Source organism: Protopterus annectens, chromosome 1.part1, assembly GCF_019279795.1.
Source record: "Protopterus annectens isolate FY-2018-M chromosome 1.part1, PAN1.0, whole genome shotgun sequence".
Lineage (NCBI taxonomy): Eukaryota > Metazoa > Chordata > Ceratodontiformes > Protopteridae > Protopterus > Protopterus annectens.
In genome coordinates this window covers 1,888,751,759-1,888,767,538 of record NC_056726.1, presented here as the reverse complement: position 1 = coordinate 1,888,767,538, position 15,780 = coordinate 1,888,751,759, and positions in this window count along the sequence as shown.

Below are 15,780 nucleotides of genomic sequence, written 5' to 3'. Positions count from 1 at the left end.
CAGCTACAGATATGGAGAAGGACACAGACATACGCAAGTAACTGTGTTAATGCACTCAAACACATTACCTATGCACAGTGACTGACAAGACCACAGAGCGCACACAGACTACCTACATAGAGGTTACCACTGCTGGATATACATAGTTCGGTCACACCCATGACAGTTGTCCAACAACCATGGTAACACCTCCAACATCCACAACACAAATTACCTATGTCTGTCGTCCTTGTCACTGCAGTATAGAGCACATGGTGGAGGTACAGGTCCCTACCCACAGATACAACATACCCTGGAGTAAACCACACAGAATTAAGAAGCAAGGCTCCCCATGAGTAGATGTCAAACATACCCCTGCTGAATGTTATGCAGATAGGTAATATGCCATATGAGTCACCCTTTGTAACTGTTTGTAAGGAGCAGGTATGATCATAACACGTGTCACAAGGGGCAGGGTAGCATAACAGTATGCTGCTGTAGGCCCAGGGCCCAAAGCATACTACCTACCTAAGACACAATGCACACCCATGAACACATTGCAAACCAAATATGTGAGGTGGAATGAGTGTGCCAGTGACTGGGTGCATGTTATGTACTGGTGTGATTGCTCACCATGACTGTCTGTCTGTCATGGTAGTGTGTGTCCTTGGTGTGAGGCCAGAGACAGATGTGTTAGGTATTGCGATCAACACATACTACATTGCCATATGTTGTGTGGTGTTACCCTGTATGTCACTGTGGTGTAGGTAGGGTTATGGCAAGTAAGAGTAGTGTGCATTACCAGTGAAATATGTAACGTGCATTGCATGCAGTGCATGGGTTGATAATGTTCCCCATACAGTACCTTGATACAAAACCCCCAGTGTGAGGTTGTGCATTGGACCTGAACCAGTGTGCTGACTGCTGCAGTATACTAGTCTGTCGTATGGAGTGTGCCAGGTACTGTTGCACAGTTGTTGGATGAGCACTGATATCTGGTCATTTACATGTGTATCCCCCAATAGACAGACAGATGCTATATATGGTGGTTAAGTTATATCACTACAGTCGAGTATTATGTGTATTATGTGTGCCATAGTTTGCTGACAGATATTGCTGACATCTTTTCCTTCTCCTTTTCAGGGCTATGGTTCACCAGCCAAACCCTGTGTACTCCGCTGTGGAGGAGGAAGAGATACACCAGAGCCTGGTGCAGGATATCGCAATACTCTTTTCCCGCACCAGCCAGAACCAGCAGGAGAGGGCTGCACTGTGGCAAGACCTGGCCCATCGGGTAAATGACATAGGCACACATAACCGGACATATGAGCAGGTACGCCATCACTGCAGTGATTTAATTAGAAATGTCCATCAGCGTGCGTTGGATATCCTTAGGCAGCAGCTTGCCACAGATGGTGGGGTGGCTAGACATCCCCCCTCACCAGACTGGATGGACTACTCCTAAGTGTTGTGGCTCCAGCCCAACAGCAACAGCAGCAGCATACATGTGTAATGACGGAGGCTGGAGCAACCCAGCAGCAGGACACGGAGCGTGCAGGTAACATGCCATGTGTATAGTTGACCGTTCTGTACACTGTTAGGTTATGCATGTGTGAGGTGCGTCCTCGGTTTGTAGCTGTAATCGTGGTAATTATTGTGCAAGAGTGATATTCTCAATATCAGCAGTAGACCTGTGGAAGCTAACTGTTGCACTACTGAACTGTATCATACTCACAGTATCAATGGCACAGCTGTGCCCACTGACAATAAATGTCTCATTTCTGCAGGTCCCTCTGGTGTAACAGCAAGGCAGCCTATCCATGCTGGTGAGTGTGTAATAACATTACCTTCAAAACTCTTGATACTAATAGTAATAATAGGCTGAAGCAGTAGTGCTATGTATTTGATTGCAGGTGTGTTTGTGTCTGTGTGTTGCTATCTCATATACTGAGGAGTGTGCATGTGTGCATGTGTGCATGTGTGCATGTGCGCATGTGTGCATGTGTGCATGTGTGTATGTGTGCATGTGTGCATGTGCCCATGTGTGCATGTGTGCATGTGTGAATGTGTGCATGTGCACATGTGTGCATGTGTGCATGTGCCCATGTGTGCATGTGTGCATGTGTGCATGTGTGCATGTGTGCATGTGCGCATGTGTGCATGTGTGCATGTGTGCATGTGTGCATGTGTGCATGTGCCCATGTGTGCATGTGTGCATGTGTCCATGTGTGCATGTGTGCATGTGTCCATGTGTGCATGTGTGCATGTGCCCATGCGTGCATGTGTGCATGTGTGCATGTGTGCATGTGTGTATCAGTGGTGACATTATGTACACATTGTAAACTGTGTTTCCTGTCTTACTCCCACAGGTTCTGGTGCTGCTCTGGTGTTGTGCAGCAGGGAACCTGAATCAGCTGCTGTGGATAGTGATAATGATGATACCTGTGTAATGACCCAGGGAGGTGTGCCAAGGTCCATCATTGGTCAGCCAATTGACTGTACACAGCTGTCGACCCCATCAATGCGCACAGTCATCCTGCCAATACATCCTTTGTCACCAATGTCCCTAGGTGATGGACAGGATACAGTGGGCATTGACCAGGGTAATGTGGTATCGGTGGCACATGCATCCCCACACAGCAGCCATGGCCAGGGTCCTGACATGGTACCACACAGGCAGACGTCCAGGGGTTCTCGTGGGACCATCAGTGGACGTACCGCCCCTGTCAGGCATGCCCACAGAGGTCTTTCAACCTCAGCTATGTTTCGGGCTGTAATGCAGGCACAGTCACGTATGGAACGGTACACCAGACAGGGTCTGAGGGAGCTGAGAGCATGTCGCACAGCTATGAGTGACAGTATGCGTGATGTTGCGGCTGCTATCCGTAACTTCACCGAGGTCATTGACTGACATTAAGAGGACACATTAGATCTGTTCCACAACTACATGTCCATGAGCCAGGGAAATGGTGGATGGTTGAGGCGTCAACGTGGCCGTATGCCAGCAAGAGCAGCAGCTGGCAGCCGTCATGGACGACAACAGGCCCGCGGCCGCTCCCATAGTGCCAGCAGCAGCCCCAGTAATGCTGGGTCTTTGCTGTCATCAGACCGCCCCAAGAGACCACGTGCACGTGGCTCTGGACAGTCCCAACAGGACCTGTCTCCAGTCACCAACCACCTGCTTCTGATGACAGTACCCAGTCTGGCTTAGTACCTGATACGGTCCTCTGGCTTAGTACCTGATACGGTCCGTAGCACCCCCGCCAGGCACAGGTACCGTGTCCATGGCCACAGACAGTGATCTGTATGACCTGGCAGGTACAGTCTGTGGCTGTCCACAAACACCTGTATATGGCAGCTATGAGGTGGGACTGTGTGCATGCATACACACATGCAAATTGATAACACCTAGGGCTACTGCATACACGCACACACTGCATCAACATTGCCCTATCTTGTACTGCTGTCCCTCACCAACACACACACACAGACATGTCAATTGGTTGTATCAGTGGCAGACTCAGGCATACCAAGTACACACCCTGTGCATATGATGAAACTGTGCCACCTCCTGCAATCTGTAACATTGGTGCAGGAACAGGTTAACATGGTGCTGATGCACAGGATGACTACATAGAAGTGTTGTAATAGTATAATGTTGACAACAGTACAGTGTAATGATATCATTGTGGGTATATCCCAGCATGCCTGATGCAGTTACAGTATGAATGCCATTGTATTGTTTTGTACACCCATAGTAATTACCATAGTGTACTGTCTGCACATCTTTGCATACTGGTGGTGATGCTGTCAAGAGATGGCCACCTACATAGGTAGCACAGGGGATACGAAAATGTACATATTGATACTCAATGATGGTCATGTCAACTGCAAGTTGCATGCTGTCCACACTCGACTCTGCAATGAGGATGTTTTAGGATGTTGATATCTGTGCAGTAATACACAACAGGTTCAAGACTCACAAGAGCACACTAGCACTACAAGGTCACACCTCATACCATGCATGATAGCACCAAAACACAGAACTAACTATGACAGGAGGGAGAGCCTCCATACATGTCAAGGATACTGTGATGCCAGGACAGGTAGCATACATCATACTAAGTCTGGAACTGCTGAGTGAGGGCTCAGTGTCTGTTATTTGAAATGTGTATTATTACAGGTATGAGCACTTGGGTATCAGGCCAGTTATTCAACATTATGAATGTACATGGTCTATACACTTGTGGGGAGTGGGGCTGGACCCAGCCCATCTGACCTGTGAATGTCTGGGTACAGGCTTATAGTGCCTGCATATATGCACTGTTACCTACTGGAAGTCGTGCACCTTCTTTGTTGTAGCATAGTCTACATACAGGCCTGCTGACTGTAGCTTTGTTTGTATTCATGTTTGCTTGTTATGTTCCTGAAACACTGATTCCACCTGCAGTGCAGATTTACAGTGCCTCTGTGGATCCCTAATGACATCTGTATTGCTTACTGTACTGATGTCCATGTCTCACTTGACAGAACATCACTGTTTGTCCTGTTTGCATGTAGGTTGCCTGTAACACATTGCATATGACTTACCTCACATTTGCTCAAGACAGCATTCATATATGCCAGCACTAACAAATCAGGAGCACTACACCCTCACATACTCACCTTGAGTACCTTGTTCCCCATTGGCCCTATGTCATTACTTAGTATGGGATTCACAATGCTATGGTAGCATGTGCAAAGGTCACCTGTCAATCTACTCTCTGGTCCAGTTGGTAAATCTGTGAGTCATGTGGCAATGTTACAGCTGCCTCATGTACATAGACAACCCTCTCCCCTTCCCATACACTTAAAACACATGTGAGAGATGCAACCACATAGCCAAACTGGGGGCTAAGCTCTCTTAACTCAGTACTGGCATACCCTGTCAGGTGGAGTGGGATACTACAGTGAATACAGTACCAGTCTCACATAGACCTGCCACGACCGCAATCCAAACACAGGAAACACAGGTACATTCTTGGACTCTCAGAATAGCATCCTGCCTGAGCAGCTGACACCTGCAAAGCAGACACACAAGCAAACATTAAGCCAGAGCAGAGCACGTGCAACACATAGCTCACAAAGCCTGTGTGCCAGACAGTCACAGGCCATACGGCTTGACAACACACCTGCTACAGTTGTATGAGGTACCTCTATCATCAGGTACACTGAGGTCCTGCTCACCAGGCTGAACAAGGTGATGGTCACGCTGAGATGCCCGTCGGGCACTATGATCCACCACATAACTCAAGCATACAGGTCACTCCAAGGCATGTAGAAATATGACTCAGTCATTGTCTCTGCCAATGTGTATGACCTGTGACGCACCTCCCTGGACTACATGTTTGCGGACATAGAGGGGCTCTCTGAGCTTGTGGCACAGGCTGGTATGACCCTGACCTTGAGTAGCATCTTACCCTCACCAAGAATTCTGCCACAATATGTAGACAGGATGATCAGTATCTACAATTACCGTATGTTTTGGTGACACTCAAAGGGGATCCAATGCCTGTCAGTATGGGATTACATGCTGGACAAGCCACATTGCTTTGCTAGGGACAGCTTGCACCTGTCACCCATGGGCCATTGTATATTGGCAGAGGCTGTTGCTGCACACATAGTGCCTTTGTATGCAAGGCTGACATTACATAACCACCTACACAGGTATCACATGGGATAGGACACTAATAGTAATGCTACTCAACAGCAGCAGTGTAAACCTCAAGATGCATGCAGTGGAAACTGTCCTTAGCATGGGGTACAGCAATATCCATGCAGTAACAGACTCCTGGTACAAGGCTCCCAGGTGCACACCATCACTGCCAGGTCATTCCTCATACCATGCTTGTCGTCCCCTACACATGCACCAAACCAGAACAGGGGGGATGTATCCAAAGGCACCTCAGATACACACACCCCAGGGTTGGTGGCACAGCACAAAGCATCAGAGCCTATCCATGTGCAACTAACAGTGGGTTAGACTGCCTTCAGGTTCATAGCCTGGCACACACCACCCTCCCATACCCAGGAAACCCACTTGGCCTTCCTGACAACACTGGGAATATGACGGTCTCTACAAACACCATTATATGGGTGGACTGCAACTACCCAAACATAGAGTGTGACCATTACTCTAGCTCCAAGACCCTATCTGAAGGGTTCTTAGCATTCATTCCCTGCATTGCTATGGAACAACTTGTTACAACTCCCACAAGAGGTGACAACATGCTACACTTGTTCATCACCAACATGTGGACTATATGCTCCAGACCAATCGTGTATCCCTTGCTGGTGGGATGACACCATCTACAACTCACACTGTATATTCACATACCACATGCAGCCCCTGCACAGAACACCACAGTCATACAGTTGTCTAATGCATATTCCATGTATTCACATGAGGCATGCTTCGGACATGGGAACTATTGAAGTTCACAGGTACATATGTGTAGGTGGCACACACATACATCATGTGTGCATTGACATTACTGATATAATGTATGTCGTGCAATATTGGGAACAACACTCCACACACATGGACAAACTGTGTGACAAAAACACACATGGTGTTTGTAGGATACAAACCCCTACCTAACTATGTTATGTCAACTGTGAGAGACGCAGTAGCAGAGTGTGCTATTTGCATTACTGAGAGGCTTGCTTTCTCCTGCTGTACTTATAGGGTGCTGACATCATCAGTGTTTAGACAGTGGAATATGCAGCATGTGTTGTGTTGTACTAGTTGCCAAAAGAAACATTTCTCTTACACGTGGAATTGCACACACACTACTCCCCCACACACACTGAGCACTTGCAGGATTAAGACCCCTACCTAACTATGTTATGACACTTGTGTGAGACGCAGTAGCAGAGCGCACTATCTGCATTACTGGGAGGCTTGCTTTCTCCTGCTGTACTTACAGGGTGCTGACATCATCAGTGTTTAGACAGTGGAATATGCAGCATGTGTTGTGTTGTACTAGTTGCCAAAAGGAACATTTTTCTTACACATGGAATTGCACACACACTAGTCCCCCACACACATTCACACACACACACTGAGCACTTGCAGGATTCAAACCCCTACCTAACTATGTTATGACACTTGTGAGAGACGTAGTAGTAGAGCGCGCTATTTGCATTACGGGGAGGCTTGCTTTCTCCTGCTGTACGTATAGGGTGCTGACATCATCAGTGTTTAGACAGTGGAATATGCAGCATGTGTTGTGTTGTACTAGTTGCCAAAAGGGACATTTCTCTTACACGTGGAAATGCACACACACTACTCCCCCAGACACATTCACAAACGCACTAAGCACTTGCAGGATTCAAACCCCTCCCTAACTATGTTATGATACTTGTAAGAGACGCAGTAGCAGAGCGTGCTATTTGCATTACTGGGAGGCTAGCTTTCTCCTGCTGTACTTATAGGGTGCTGACATCATCAGTGTTTAGACAGTGGAATATGCAGCATGTGTTGTGTTGTGCTAGTTGCCAAAAGGGACATTTCTCTTACACATGGAATTGCACACACACTACTCCCCCACACACTGACCACTTGCAGGATTCAAACCCCTACTTAGCTATGTTATGATACTTGCGAGAGACGCAGTAGCAGAGTGCACTATTTGCATTACTGGGAGGCTTGCTTTCTCCTGCTGTACTTATAGGGTGCTGACATCATCAGTGTTTAGACAATGGAATATGCAGCATGTCTTGTGTTGTAGTAGTTGCCAAAAGGGACATTTCTCTTACACATGGAACTACACACACCTCCCCCACACACTGAGCACTTGCAGGATTCAAACCCCGACCTAACTATGTTATGACACTTGGGCAATACACAGTAGCAGAGCATGCTATTCAAATTACTGGGCATCATTTGTGCTCCTGACATATGTATAGTGTGGTGACATCATTATGTATGAAGAGGTACGTACATCTGTTACTATCCGTCAGTACAGGGGAGAGCATATCTATGCATTAACTTTGCACAGGCACAGTGGCCTACTGTACTGCAGAGGCAGATGCCAAATACACTTGTGGATAGCCTTCTGTATTCCCTGGGGACAACAGCCTAGTATTGCACTATACGGCCATATGTTTACCTGTCAGATGCAAGTATCTGTTGCTCATATACTGTTTGTGGGTCTTTATTGCCATAGCTTTCCCTATCTCTATGAACAACTTGTGTACTGTGGACGATGTTTGCATATGAGTGGGATCCAGTACTTTACTTATGTCTCTGTTGTAATTTCACTGTGTGCACTGGGCAGATTTCTGTATTGTGGGAGGTTCCTGTGTTAACACATACAAATGCCAGATATGTGTGGGCAACTGCTGAACTGTGACATGGCCTAAGTGTGTGAGCATGCCCAGTTCACAGTTTCTATGGCTTCTTGACTGACACGTCTAATTTATCTAAGTGTGCGAGCATGCCCAGTGTGAACTTTCCTTATGTTGGGATCTGTGGTCCACCACATTTGTGTTTGTGGGTGGACGTCATCTATATTTCACATGTACAGTTGAGTGTTGGACACTGCCCAACTGCTTTGTGTCTGAACCTAACAGGCATTATGCTGTGCCTGCAGGGTCGCCATGGGAGAGTTTGCATACAGTTGTCAACATCCTTTCCTACTGACCAAACAGTGTATTGTTGTATAGTGTACTGGTGCAGTACTTTCACTGTGGTGGACAGTATCATCGGTTTCAGTCCTATCACTGCTTGTAATATTTATAGTGAGCACACCAGACTGGTTGAGGGCCAGTTGTGAAGATATGACCATGTTGCATTTTGTTCAGATATGGACAGCATAGTACATGATTGTCCGACATTGTTAATGTATTCCACAACTTGTGTGGACAGTGACAAACAATGGCCATGTGCCCTAGTCCATTTGTAATGCTAGTCAGAGAGTGTTTGTTCTTCAACACACATTTACTGGTGTTTGCCATGACATATGTCAAGGTTAGTGTGCTGTGCCTCTGTCTACCCGTGAAATACATGTGATATCCAGGGTACACCTACCATCTCCCATCCAGTCATCATGATTCCTCTGGATGACAGTCAATGAGGGACTCCCTGGATAACCTGTACTGGGAGTTTAGTCGTGAGTGGAGTGAGCTTCTGGGTTATGGACCAATCAATACAGCATGTCCTGTTTATGTCTGTGCTGGGGTTCAGGCCTGTCAGCTGCATAGGTCACCAGCATTCAGATTTTACATGGTACCAAATGTCGATTGATACCAGCTTGGTCATGGCTTTATATATCAGGCACAGTTCACCTCCAGCCAGGTGGTATGGCACTGTGTGGAGCTGCAGTTTGTTTAATCAGGCGACACATGGCATCTGTTACAGCTCTGCAATCCTCCTGGTGGGGTATTTGTGGGGTCTTTCCAGTTGATGCAGGTGTCTGCTAAGGTACATCCCTGCAGGGCCATTGTACACAATTGTGAGGCTGCTGATGGATGACTGGAGAGGCACATTGACCTACCCTGACCTAGCTGTGCTTACCTTCATGATTAGGTGGGTATATGGTATGTTTCTGTAACCACTACAGACACATGGTTGCCACATGCAGGATATCTATCACCTTGTGTCCCCAGGTCTCTTATTGCTCCTGATGTACTTACTGGGTTAACACCTATGTGGTAATTTCTGGCCATGTACTGTGTTTCCACAGGGGATGACTATACACTATTCTGCATTTAGCTTGTTGACATGGCTGTGGCACCACTTGTCTGTTTCTATGTGTGCCTTTTGTAGGTTGCTTGTGTCAGCTGGAGGGTCCGATATGGTGGGCAGTTTGTAGTCCTCTGCGAACCTGTTCAGACAGAGTCCTTCCATGTTCACCTGTACCTATATGACATACATAGAATACAAGAGAGGTCCCAGGACCATGCCTTGTGGGATGCCAGTTGTACCTGGTTTGCAGTCTGACCTGGCTGCAGCATGTCTGACCAGTTCAGTTCTGTCCTTGAGCTGGTTTGCAACCCATCTACTTGGATAGGGGTTTATAGTTAGGCTGGTGAGCTTATCTGTACTGACCAACTAGTGTATTGTATGGAAGGGTTTAGCAAGGTCCAGATAGGCTGTGTGATCCACATTCCCCACATAAATGGCCTTGGTGCTCATTTCATATGAGTCAGACATGTGTAAGGGGCAGGATCTGCCCTATGACAGTCACACTGGGTAGGGTCCAATGTCTGCAGGTACCTAATCTCGTTATTCCTGGGATCCATGATCATCCTCTCCATTACTTTGCCAACCTAGATAGTCAGGGTTGAGGGGTGATAGTTTGCAGTATCAATTCAGGCACCACCTTTGTGGTGAGGGACCACTGTTGCTGTACACTGATCTTTGGGTACATATCCAGTGGTAAGACTGATAGTGTGCAGTAGTGCTATTTGGTGTTCCATTCTTCTTACAGTACTTGTTGGACACAACCCAGGACACCATCTGGTACCATTGATGCTGTGTGGTGTGCTTTGTAGATGCTGGCTGTTACCTCAGCATCTGCAATGTCAGGGGGCCAGCACTCTGCTGGGATAGATATTTGGCAGTTAGGTGCTGGTAGGGAGTTTACAAAGGATCTGTTAGGTAGGATGTTGGCAATGTGTGTGGGTCTGGTGTATTGTTTGTGATATTAGAGTACTGCAGAGCATATCTGTGGATTATCACCATGGTTCCTACCATCAGGTAGGACAGCTGTGTGATAATCCTTTGTGTCCTGCACAATTTGTATCATCATAGGTTCATAGGTTCATACTAGGCTATCTGCCCTGGCATTGTTTGAGCATGGACAGACTGTGTGTGAGTTTGGACACCCCTTGCAATGTGCATATTATGCCCATGTAAGGTTCACTTTACTAGATGTGACACAGGGATGGCCCGCAGTGTACACCTACTATCTCCCATGCACTTCACCAGATTTCTCTTGTTGAGTATGAGTGTGGAGCTCCGCCTATCATGGACTGGGATTCTGTTCCAGAGTGTAAGGAGCCTCTGGGTTATGGATCTGTCCCTCCAGCACATCCTATTTTTCTATGTGTGGAGGTTCAGATATCTCACTGTGGTGTCTCTGCTGGATTTCGGGTTTCTGCAGTGGAGCATGTCCATTCATTCTGGATTGGACATGGCCTTGTACATCAGGCATACATCACCTCTGACTGGGCAGTATGCTTGTGAATTGGGCTGTGGTTTCTTCATCCAGGCTGCAGATGTCAAATGTTTGGACACTTTATCCTGTTGGTGAGGTACATTTGGGGTCTTTCTAACTGCTGCAGGTGTAAGGTAAGGTACATCCGAACTGGGGCATTGTTGTCACGTATGGGCCTGATAAAGGAAGGGTATGGGGGCACAGTGACCTCTCTTGATCTACATGTGCATCCTTTCATATTAAGGTGGGCAATATAGCAGGTCTTCCTGGCCACCTTGGCAATGTGAGTGTCACAAGATGGGTTACCGTCCACTTGTGTCCCTAGGTCCCTGATTACTTCTTCCATACATAATGGATTGCCACCTATGTCATACTTTGTGTGTGCCTTGTTTGGTATTTGTTGAGACATTCATACTCAGCAGTGTCTTCAGGAAGGCAGGCTGGGGTTCCTGGGTTTGTGAGTGTGGTCTGTTTTAGGCTGCAAACAGGGATGCAGTTTGTGCCACTGTTACTTGCCCATGGATAGTCCATGCTGCTTCTTGCTGTGGTTCCAACCTGGGGGTGTGGTTATCCTTGACAATTAGTAATAGCCACACTCCTATTGTAGTGTGTTCCATGTTTTGGAGCTGTAGAGCATGGTATGAGGCATAACCTGGTAGTATTAGGGTGCTCTTCTGGGCCTTGACCCAGGTTTCTGTTACAGAACAGATATTACCATTCTCCATCCTGTGGTGGGTTTGGTCTGCATGCACCTTGCAGGTTAGACTTCTGGCATTGGGTAGCATTACGTCCAGGTTGTTATCCCTTGTGCTACCTATGGTGGTGGGTTTGTGTTTCCAGCCTTACCTATTCAAGGCACAGTGGGGGTGACAACAGCCTTTGCCAGTATCCACACAGCCAGGTGTGCTGGGTGCGTGCCATCCCTAGCAGGTGGGGCATCATGTCTTGCTCAGCATGTCATCCCAGGCTGTAAGCCATTTGTTCCCCCTTGCTAACAGCAAGACTTCAGTCAATTATTGTACTTGATCTTCTTGTCTTCATAGTGTGGCATCATGCTTGGTGAGGGTGAGATGTTAGGCAGGGTCTTCATGTTTGCATATACTAGATGGTGTTACATTGCTTAACACATGGCAATCATGCCTCAGGTGATGCTGCAGGGCTGCCTCTGTCAGATGCACATACTACACTCCCTGTACATGTTTGAGAGCAGGTTGTGTCATGTTAGGCGTCCCTGTTACTATATGAGTGAGTCAGCGATGGGTATCATTCCCAGGGTTCCTACTGAGCCAGTCAGTGTATGTGCTATGCGTTGCCTCTTTGCCAAGGCCAGGGCATACTGGGCATGCCTCCTTCTGCCTACTGGGGCAGGCTCAGGTTGTTCCTCCTCCGAGTCACGCTCTGCCTGTGATGGCCTTGGCAATGGAAGGGGGCTGTTTGTCCCAGCCCTATGCTGGTCCTGCTGCAGCTGTTTTCGCAGAATCATATTATGTAGCATAGCACATACCATGACAATTTGGGTACATGCAGTTGGTGAGTACTGCAAGGCTACACCAGATGTGTCCAGGCACCGGAACCGTGACTTGAGCAGCCCAAACACACGCTCTATTACATTACGTGTTTGTGCATGTGCCTCATTATGGCATTCTTGTTCAGGTGTGTGTGCGTTTCTGATGGGTGTCATCAGCCACGGCTCCAGTGCATATCCAGGATCCCCCACTAGGTGGCCATGTGGGATGTCCCCATTGGCAAATGTCTGGTACAGCTGCGTCAAATGCCAGATATGGGAATCATGGTAGCTCCCAGGGCAGCCAGCACACACATTCATTATTATGCCCTGGGCATCACACATGACCCAGCAGTTGATGGAGGGGAAGCTCTTATGGTTAATGTAGGCCCGACCCCGCTCAACGACTGGTGCTTTGATGCGTATGTGCATGCAGTCTATTGCACCCACTACCTCAGGATATTCCGCTATTTTATGGAAGAGATGCATATTGCTGGCCAATATCTCACGGGAATTGGGGAAATATACATGCTCACCGACATGTGCTGACATGGCATCCAGGAACTGGTGCAGTACCCTGGAGGCTGAAGCCTGTGATATCCCCATCATATCACCAGTTGGTCTCTGGAAGGTACCTGTTGCTAGTATTCTTAGGCCAACACATACCTTGGTTTCCACTGGGATGGGTACCCCTCTGTTGGTTCTGTGTGTGAGGCGTGGCCTGCACAGCTCAACAATTTGCTGTAGGAGGTCTCTGTCCACTCTATAGTGCTCCACTATCTCCAGAAAATGTAACCCCTGGTAGGTGACCCTGGGCCTGTACACTCTTCTCCGTCTCCTCACTGTGGGTTGTCTGGAAGCATTTGCATTGTCACCACCCTCAGCAAGTCTCCTATGTCTCCTTATAACAGCTATGTCAGCCCCTAGCATGTTTGGTCTGAGTGCAGCTTTTTCAAATTTCACTTCTACTAGCTTACTCCTGTCTTGCAGTGTCTCTTGAGAGAAACATACTGCAATGCTGCTTGCAGTGTTTTAAGTGCTGGGCTGGGCTAGTCTTCTGCTTGTGTAATTGCCTACTTCTAATTGTTTTCACCTGCTAGTTCTACCAGTATTCCCTGCTAGCTTCCTACTATTTCTTCTGCTTCCTTTTTCCTCTCTGTTTCCTCAGGGGGGAGCAGAGCGCATACCAGCGAAAACACACTCACAGTGGCTAACACGCGCGCACACATGCTTACACGGACTAGAATCTGCTTATTCAGGTTAAAATGCGTGCACACCAGCGCAAGCAGGTTTACAGATCTTTACACAGGCTCCTACATGCTTACTCTGCCTTACATGCGCACACTCTGTCTTACTAGCGCCTCCCAGTGTGCACACGCGCGCATGCACGCACAGCATGAAACTTTGATGTTGGCCATAGTGTACACCTTCCATTTCTTGACTTTCCCATGCTTATCTGTTGACACTCCTCTTTTTATGCTGTGTGATTGAGATCTTTCACATACCACTTTGCTCCATTGAGCTTGATTTCTTCCTGACATTCCCCCCTGTGATGTCACCTATCTCCTACTCTGTTACTCCCCCTTATCTAACTCTTACACTACACGGAATGTGCTCATTTGCTATGTGACAGTGTGATTCACTATCCTACCACTCATTTACATAAGATTGCCTACTAATGCTTAGTTACATGTCTTACACTCAGCTTCCCCAATTAGCAACCACTAGACGGTGGCCATGTTATTTTCGGTCTGCTAGTCCCTGCATTGCAAATCCATGCATTACATAAAACCCACATTTGTGGGTTTCAAACCTTTATTTTTATGTCTTATTTAGCGCAGCCTGTTTGCGTGGGGCTGGGCTGCGTTTAAACACCGCCGATTGCCGAAAAAAAAAATAATTTTATTTCATGTTTGCATCGGGTTACCGTGCCAATGGCCACATATTTGGCCATTGGCATGTTGCCTGCTACATATGCACACTTTATTTGGAGCTGTCATGGCTCCATTTTGTTATTTGCAGTAACATACTCAGTTGTCAACTGAGTACATTTCTGCACCTAACACGACTCTTACACAGGCTGGTTTCAGCTTAGTGGATCGCTAATCTACCTCATTTGCATGCTTTCAGCTGCAAGTGAGGTAATTAGCATATCCACGCCCTGCCCGTGTAAGAGACGTTTTAGCTGGTCTCTTACATGGGATTTCGGGCTGTTCCTGGATCGCGATGGCTGCAGAGAGTCTTACATGGCTCTTAGACTCCGTGCAAGCCATCGTGAATCCTGCCCTGAATGTATAAAATATATGTTTTTCCTTCTTCTTCTTGGTAAAGTGATTTAATTGAATATGTAACAATAATTTCTGGACTTGTGTTTCTGCTATAGTCTCTTTTGAAAAAGAGGTCTTAGAAGAGGAACCAGACAAACAGTGATCTAAAATGTGACTCCCATAATGGTTCTGTTATGGAATCCAAGAATCTAGCCAAAAGCATGTATACTGACAACAAACAGTGGGGCCAGGCATGGGTTGGTATTCAACAGCAAGCACTTGCTGGTCATAATAGCCACGTAGTCTGACCAGGCTTAGGTAAAAATAAAAAGTACTGCCTGGACTGCCTGTATGTAGGTTTACTACTAAAATGGTTAAAGGCCTATAGGAGACAGTGATGCTTGTTAAACCTAGGAGGCAAGAGAGAAAGATGGCTTTAGGAAGTGTATAGTCTGACAATGGAAGCTAGTTCTCTGGTACAGCTTCATTGCTGTCAAAGGAGTCGGACCTAGTGACTGAACTTGAAAATAGTAAGTTAGATTTAATTTGTATTAACACTGAATGCAGTTCTGATTTACAAAGTAGATTTCTTAAATAGAGATGTTATCTCACAAGCTCTAGAATGGACTTTTAGCAAAGACCCAGGTTAGTGTAGGGATATTCACATGTCGTTGGCTGCATGCCATATTGCTGAAGTCTGAATAAGTATATGAGAAGGTCAGCTTAATGTGGTTACAACTTGCAGAAAGAAAAATTCCTGTTTATTGTGAGCAATTTAGATTGCTTTGCTCTGCTAGAGACCTCTGGCACTGTTCATGAGAGGGTA